Source organism: Pyxicephalus adspersus, chromosome 5 (genome assembly GCF_032062135.1).
Source record: "Pyxicephalus adspersus chromosome 5, UCB_Pads_2.0, whole genome shotgun sequence".
NCBI lineage: Eukaryota > Metazoa > Chordata > Amphibia > Anura > Pyxicephalidae > Pyxicephalus > Pyxicephalus adspersus.
Genome location: NC_092862.1, coordinates 147,146,295 through 147,154,523, shown reverse-complemented (window position 1 = coordinate 147,154,523; position 8,229 = coordinate 147,146,295). Strand labels below are relative to the sequence as shown.

General features: G+C 45.1%; 2 long non-coding RNA genes across 2 annotated transcripts; both read right to left on the bottom strand.

Annotated features, from left to right (window-relative positions):
* Positions 1 to 537: 537 nt before the first annotated feature.
* Positions 538 to 2,839, bottom strand: LOC140331819 (uncharacterized). The gene is made up of 2 exons (XR_011920981.1): positions 2,753 to 2,839; positions 538 to 788 (listed from the first exon to the last, which is right to left on the bottom strand). It is a non-coding gene; the product is annotated as an uncharacterized lncRNA (long non-coding RNA).
* A 1,078-nt stretch (positions 2,840 to 3,917) lies between these two features.
* LOC140331818 (uncharacterized) lies at positions 3,918 to 5,775 on the bottom strand. Its single transcript, XR_011920980.1, has 3 exons — positions 5,542 to 5,775; positions 4,346 to 4,450; positions 3,918 to 4,066 (listed from the first exon to the last, which is right to left on the bottom strand). It is a non-coding gene; the product is annotated as an uncharacterized lncRNA (long non-coding RNA).
* Positions 5,776 to 8,229: the final 2,454 nt, after the last annotated feature.

The following is an 8,229-nucleotide window of genomic DNA, read 5'->3' as shown; positions in this document are numbered from 1 at the left end:
AGAACTACACACCCTCAGCACTACCCCCCCAGAACTACACCCCTAGAACCCCCCCATCTCATCTTATATCAGATTGGGTTCTGCCGGTTTTTCAGATTTGTGTTTAAATGATTGTGATGAATAATAAAATTCCGTCTCTGTATTCCACCACGGGTATTCTCCAACATAGGAGTGCACGGCAGCAATATAAAACCAAATTCAATGCCACAGAACACAATGCAGAGACACCCAATCCTACGCGTGTATATCATTACCAATTATTATTATTATTATACTTCACATACTACAGATTATACAAGTTCCAGGCAGAAAATATTATTAATGTCAGCTTGTTCCATTCATATTAAGCAGAAATGATTGTATCTTGTTATCTGTGACCCGGCATTTACACATCCCAATCCCCCGATGAAGCGCTGTGGGGCGAAACGCGTGGGGTTTAGGACAATAACTTATTGTAAGACATATTACGCTCTAATAGAAGTAAACACCCCCCCCCCCCCCCCCCTGTATGAATGTAATACAGCCAGGAGGATAAGATTGGATTATATCATTTTGTACACTTTATATTTATTCTTTGTATAATTTACGGGTTGGCCGTAGGACAAAGATTAATTACCAACAAATAATATTTAAAAGCCTAAAAATCCATCTCATGGCATTACCTGTGACACAGCCCAGGTCCGGGTGAAAGTACAGCCCGAGGTCACAGAGACAAATACGGGGCCCATCTAGAGGTGTACAGGAGCTGAATGGGGGGCAATCGGTGTCCTGGAAGCAGAAATCAACCCCTGGAAGCAGAGACAATATCAGAAATATTATAATTTATTAAATGACATCAATCAGTGGCATCAATACAGCAAGGATTGATTTACATATGTGTTGATCCTGCCAGTATGTTTATTATTTGACCACTTATGTTAGTAAAAGTGGCACCAAGTGATCAGGGGGTCCTAAGCCTCATACTGACACTATGCGTGAATTTATAAATCATTTTCATGTCAATTTGCATCCAATAATTTGTTAGAATGCATGGAATCCTTCTGTGCAGTTTTACTGATTGGCCACTAGGTGGCAGAACAAGTCATTGTTTTATTAGGCATGTAGATTCACACAGAGATTCACACAGCTATCAGTGAACAGAAGAACTGAGAGGGGAATCATTTATAAATAATAATAATGTTCATTGCCATCTGTGATCCTCTCCGCTATACATTAGTACTGTTTAGTGGTCTGCCATGCCCTTTGGTTTAATGTAAGATAATAAAGGGTGTAGATGGGCCCCTGGACCTCCATTGGGCCCCAAGATTTATTGTACTTTGCTTTATGGATGATCTGGTTCTGCAGACTCCATTCTCTGAGTTTCACTTCTGACTGTCAGAGTTGGGGCCCCATCTGCCAATATTTCAGAAACACCAATGAGAACAAGAGGAACCTGACTCCAATGCCTGGCTGTGTGTATCTATGGGGGGCCCCTGGATGTCCTATGAGTTCTGTCTTTGGACGGTGCCACATACTGACCTGAATCCCTATTCCTGCTCCCTACAGCTCAGCCATCAGAGCTAGCAGTCAGTGTTTGGTGCTGGAGGAGCGAATAGCCGGCAATAGTTCCCAGCACACCTAATGATCTATTAGTTCTTCTTCAGAAATTAGTGAAATTTAGAGTTCCTCCACAATTTTGGCAAACATTAGATGATTAGATGAAACAGCTGGAGCTGCCAGGAATGGGCTGAGAAGATCCCCTCATATAGAGGAAGCTATCCACTGATATCACATTATTATCCAGTATATATATAGCACCAACATATTACGTAGTGCTGTACAAAGTCCAGTCATGTGACTAGCTGTCCCTCAGAGGAGCTGACAATCTAATGTCCCCCCATAGTCATATGTCATTATTACAGTGTAAGGTCAATTTTTGAGGGGAAGCCGATTTACCTAACTGCATTTCTTTATAGTGTGGGAGGAAACTGACATAGTGACATAGTCAGTTAGTTTGATAAAAGACGTAAGTCCATCAAGTTATCAAACATATCTCATAGTCATAGTTGGTCCAGAGGAAGGCAAAGATACCCCGGGTAGTATTTACTGCAATGGGAAAAAATTCCTTCCTGATTCCATGAGGCAATTGGATGTTCCCTGGATCAGCAGTCTCTGTTATTTTTACTTTAAATCCTTAATCCCCAGTTATATTCTGTGCTTCTAGAAATCATCCAGCTTTTTCTTAAAGCAATCTATAGAACTTGCTGAAACTCCTTCCTGAGGGAGCCGATTCCACATTTACACAGCCCTTACAGTGAAGAATCCCTTCCTTATCCGGAGCTTAAACTTCTTTTCCTCCAGACACAAAGAGCGCCCCCTTGTGCTTTGTAATGACCTTACAGTGAATATTTGAGTTGTGATTTAGGGAATTTGGGTCATGCTGGACCTCTGTCCATCTTTATGTCTACAGAGGTCAGATGAGAGCAGGACAATGAAGTGAAATGTGAATAGGAGCAGAGGATTGCTGGGAACAGATTTGGGGAGATTCCCCCTCTGCCCCCTGACTACCTGTGATGGGAGACTCCATGCATTTCTGCTAGTTATGTGATGTCTCTTGTGTTGGGTCAGCGGGCTGCAAATGGGGTGAATGTGGGTCCTTTGTGTGAATAACGGTGATCAGGACACACGGGATCTTTTGTTGGCATTCAGTTTGTAACATTCCAGGTTCCATTCAGACAGGGGCCCCTCCATTTACAGGCATTGGATACATTACCCGTCTCTGCCGTAGTATTGGTGGCCGGGATCTCCTCTCCGGTGGTGACGTCTGGGCCTGCAGTGGCATTGGACATCCATGGATCTGTAATATAAATCATGAAATCAGCATTGTCTTCTCTGCCTAAATCATGTCCGACCAATGGTTCTCCAACACTAAAACCCACAAATAGTGAAATAATTGTTCAGTCATTACAGGTATATAATACCATCCCTGTATACCCCATGCAGACAGAGCGGGGGCTCCCTGGCACTCCAAGGTTTATGGATTTCTAGCGGTGTCTCCGGCCTCCTATCCCAGGACATATATTGGGTTCCTCGATGACACCTCACGGCACCCCGGTATATTTTAGGTGTAGTGTATTTGGGCTCGATGACCTATGGACATGTACTGAGTATTATACCAAGAGTGGGCATTTCCTCAGTCACCAGGCGTGTGAGAGGAGTCACAGTGATGTCCTCGTTGCTTAGTCTGATCCTAAAAGTTATTTCATCCACCGGCTCTTAGAAGATTATTATTGTGTGATATTTCCCTCACCTCTAGATTGTAAGCTCTTCTGGGCAGGGCCCTCTCCTCCCCATGTGGTACTGGCGTGGTACAATGATTGTGGCCCTGTGGTTGGTGACCTCCCATAATCCCAGGGTCCATAGATGATAGGGGTGGGCAGTTGGTGACCCCCCATCCTCCCTGGGTCCATAGATGATAGGATAGGGGTAAGCAGGTGGTGACCTCCCATAATCCCAGGGTCCATAGGCTTGCACGAAGGGGTTGTTTTACGTCAGGGCTGGTTTCTGTCTGAATGTTCTATGAAGACTTTAAAGACAGACAACATTAAGGGGGTTGTGAGGGGTAATTGGTATGACTTGGAATGTATAGGTATCATACAAGGGACTCCTCAGGAAGTCTTCTAATACCAATCTCTGATGACGGTGGACCCCTTCGAACCCCCATAACATGTTGAATTTAAACCATAGAAAGTGGTGTGGTACATCAATGGCTTTGTAATAGAAATACCATTTCTGCTCACACCATAGATGTCCAATGAATTCTTGTGACCTAAAAGATCCTTGGACACTACTAAAACCCAAAAGGTTTAAATATTTCCCCCATTGGCTCTTCTTGGAGAAATGAGGCCCTCAGTAATAGCCCTGCACCAACTTCTGTATAATATCAGCTTGACACATGGGGCCATTGTGTGGGCGACTCTATCCATACCTGGGGCCCCTCCAGCCGTAGTGTTGGTGGTGGCTGGGATCTCCTCTCCAGTGGTGAAGGATAAGTCTGGGATGGCGGTGGCATTGGACATCGTTGGCTCTGTAATATAAATCATGGATTCAAGATTCTCTTCTCTGCTCTGTCTTCCTCTGACCAATTAGCAACTCTCCTAAGATTTATTTTCCCCCAAAACCCCCCATGGGTGCTAATAAAACTCCCAAAAATGTAACTTTTCACCAGCAGCCCCCTGGTATAAGCAAACCGAGGTCCTCCTGGGAAGCTCTGATCCTCCTCTGCTCTATATAATATCACATTTACAGCAGCATATCCCAATTCTCCATATTGTACCCCCATGGGGCAATTGTGGGCATTGGATACCTTGCTCAGGGGCCCCTCCAGCCGTAGTGTTGGTGGTGACTGGGAACTCCTCTCCAGTGGTGAAGGAAAAGTCTGGGATGGCGGTGGCATTGAACATCGATGGCTCTGTAATATAATATAATAAATATTTCCTATAAAGGTTTTTTTGGCCCTGAAAACTCCACAGATGCTACAAAACCCCAAAATATTTCAATATTTCACCCAGAAGCTCCTAGTTATCAGAGGTATGACGCCCTCTAGGATATGAGGAACCAATCAGAGGTGGGGAGGTGCACATGTGCGTGCCACACCCAGAAGCTCGAGCAGCCTATGGCAGCAGTGGGTTGTGCAGGGCGGTGGTGCCCATACAAAGCGCCAGCGTCACTTTCCTTACACCGCAGATAACGGCCATTGATTGGATGAGGAATGTTGGCGGCTCAGCGAAGACATTATCACCGATTTATTTTTCTTTAATTTGATTTATTTGTGAATTGGGAAGCCCATGTGACAATGTGAACAGAACACAGTGTTGTCACCATCAAACAGGAAGTGCCGGAACAAAGACATTCATGGCAGCACTGGGAATTATTACAATGGAAGCAGCACATATAAAACATTGGGAAATGACATTTTATGTGTGATCAGCGCCAATTCCGGGGCCACTCACACTGGTTTCCAGCTTACAGAAGAATGAGGAGCCCCCAAAGCTTCAGGAAGTCCCCCAGATACCCAGCAAGAGGGGCAGACACCCGAGAATTTACCTCCATCTTATCACTACAAAGCCGTGATGCTGCATCTGTTTGCTGCAGGCAGGAGGAAGCATTTTCTCAGTCTCTCCCCACAGTGATCAGGCAGTATTATTATAATTTCGTGGAAAGCTGGCGGTGCTTTTGTGCTACAAACCCTTCCAGTATTCTGTGTAATTATTTGTCACCTACTCCTTAATATTTAACTTTATCAATCTTGATGCTGGCAACCTGTAACCCCCCATCCCCCCCCCCCGTGCAGCCGCATTCAGATGGAGGTCCACCAATCAAATTGTACTGCAGTGCACATGTGCTAACAGGAGGGAGCAGAAGATGACTTATCAGTGTGCTGCTTCTCCTTCACCATCCAATCACGGTTGTAATGGTAAGGTTGTGCTACTGCCCCTCCGAATTCTGCCACCCTGTGGCCCCCCCAGTAGGTCGCCCAGATATCAGAAGACGAGTACTCACCATATATAAAAGTTTCCTCCAGGCTGAGCTGCACTCCATGCAGAATGAGGAGGACGTGGAGCAGAGGAGACATTGTGGGCACCATGATGGTTGGACGCGGTCACATTACTCTGATAACACTGGAGGCCATGAGATGGAAATGGAGGATCCGGAACAACAAACTCTCAGCGTGCTCATTCACCTGTGAATAACCCAACGTTCACTGTCTCTGACCACAGAACAGAGTCCACTGCAGTGTAGCCACGGGGTGGGATTTGTCCTGCACGGAGAGCACAGGGTGGGTATTGATCTGGGGGGGTCACAGTAACAGAATTGGGAGGGCACAGGGTGGGTATTGATCTGCGGGGTAACAGTAAAAGAATTCAGGGGGCACAGGGTGGGTATTGATCTGGGGGGTCACAGTAACAGAATTTAGAGGGCACAGGGTGGGTATTGATCTGTGGGGGTCACAGTAAAAGAATTCAGGGGGCACAGGGTGGGTATTGATCTGGGGGGTCACAGTAAAAGAATTGGGAGGGCACAGGGTGGGTATTGGTCTGCGGGGTCACAGTAACAGAATTGGGGTCACAGTAACAGAATTTAGAGGGCACAGGGTGGGTATTGGTCTATGGGGTCACAGTACCAGAATGCGGAAGGTAGAACATAAGTAATGATTGTTGCAATGAAATGACGTTACCATAAATATTAATAATTAAAGGATTGCACACAATGAACGTTCTGCCATAGCTGTCTGTATGGATATCATAGGGACCTCTAGACTCCAGAAACACAACCCACTGGCAGTGCCAATTCACCAGAGCACCGAGATGTAGCCATAGAATGAAGATTTCTGGGTACTTCCTAAGTCCTGACCTCTGCTAGATTGCCGTTACATGGTGAGGATGGGAGCGTTCACCCAATGGGTGTAATAACTATTGGCAAACAATGCTCGGTGGGGGTGAGAAGTTTACCAGCAGAAAGCCTGGCATGTCTGATAGCACTCATGCTGCCAGCCGTGCATTTCCTGCAGATCTATTGCAGATATTTTAGGGTGGGATAGAACCCCAGGAGATGTGATGTATTGCCAGGATTGTAGTACATACAATATATAATAGAATATATAAATATAATGTAATATATGGAACCATTGGATGATGTCTGCAGCCCAGCCACAACCCCGGCCAGTGCCAACAATCTTCATTTTGTAGCAGTGCAGAATAAAAGGTTTGATGCTGCCATGGCACTATGTGCGGAGTTTTCCTCCCAGGCTCCCAGGGCCATTGATCTTAGGAAGCAGAAAGGAAATAATTCACCGGAGATAATCTGCGTCTGGACGATGAAAACGTTTATAGAGAGATATAAATCCATAGAAGGAATAATACAACCGTAAGTCAGCAGGCGGCTGGCACCGACATAATGTGCAATAAAATACAAGAAGAGTTTCAGTGCATACATCACGGTGATAAAGCAGAAATACAACAATAAGAAATCCATCTTTGAAATAACAGAAATACAGCGGTGAATGTTACTGTGAACCTAAATATCCATTAAGGGGTTAATGCCTGGGGTACGTGCACTGGGGGTCCCTGACCCCGGACCATACACTGCTTGTATATAGACCGGTCATTGCCCTCGGCTCTATACATTCCTCCAGTGACACATCCCAGGCTGAGCTGTACCAGGAATATAATACCCCCCCCAATACGCCATCATGTATGGGGTCACATAGGACGGGTTTTAGGGTACATGGGGGAGGGGTATCTAGAGACTGCTCCATATTCAGGATATATTAGGGGGTGCCTGGTCCCAGAGAATTCTGAATAATGTCCTGAAAGTACAGAGCAGGAGGATCACCCAGACCGATGCCCGCTTCCCACCATCACTTATTATAAGAACGTATTGAGGGTTCTGCACGTCGCCCATTTGTTATTAATATCCGGTGGCATTGCCATGGGTGCGGGGTGACTCCCGGAACCGCAATTGGTGCAGTGATTGCGACGGTCCATGAAAAACTAACAAATATCTTTACAGAGACTCAGGATAAATTCTTTGTGATTTTCAGTCCTTGGATTTATTACAAACATCTGATATCCCATTATCCTGTGCCCCCTCCTGTTGTGTGATACTTCCCCCGCCTCCTAGATTGTAAGCTCTTCGGGGCAGGGTCCTCTCCTCCTCCTGTGTCACTGTCTGTATTAGTCTGTCATTTGTAACCCCTATTTAGTGTACAGCGCTGTGTAATATGTTGGCGCCATATTAATAATCCTGGTATATGGTGACCGGAGGGTCTGGTAGAACCTTCAGATGTATTTGAAGCACTACAAATCCAATAATGCTGTGGTGGGCGGGACCCAGTGATGCCCCTCCCACCGAGGAATTGCTGCAAGCTCCGCCCACACCCCCTGCATGTATAAAATACTAATTATACAAAGACAAATAGAAACTCTTCTCTTACAACAACAAAAATAAAATCCTTAAAAACAACAATGTGCTATTTAACATTATGACCTTTGTAAATTCCAAGCCTCAAAATAAAAAGCAATTTTATGATGGTAATTTCTTTCATTGACCATCGTCTACCAACCTGCCCTATATACTCCTATATACACCTATATAGTCCTATATACTTCTATATACTCTTATATACTTCTATATACTCCTATATACACCTATATACTCCTATATAGTCCTATATACTTCTATATACTC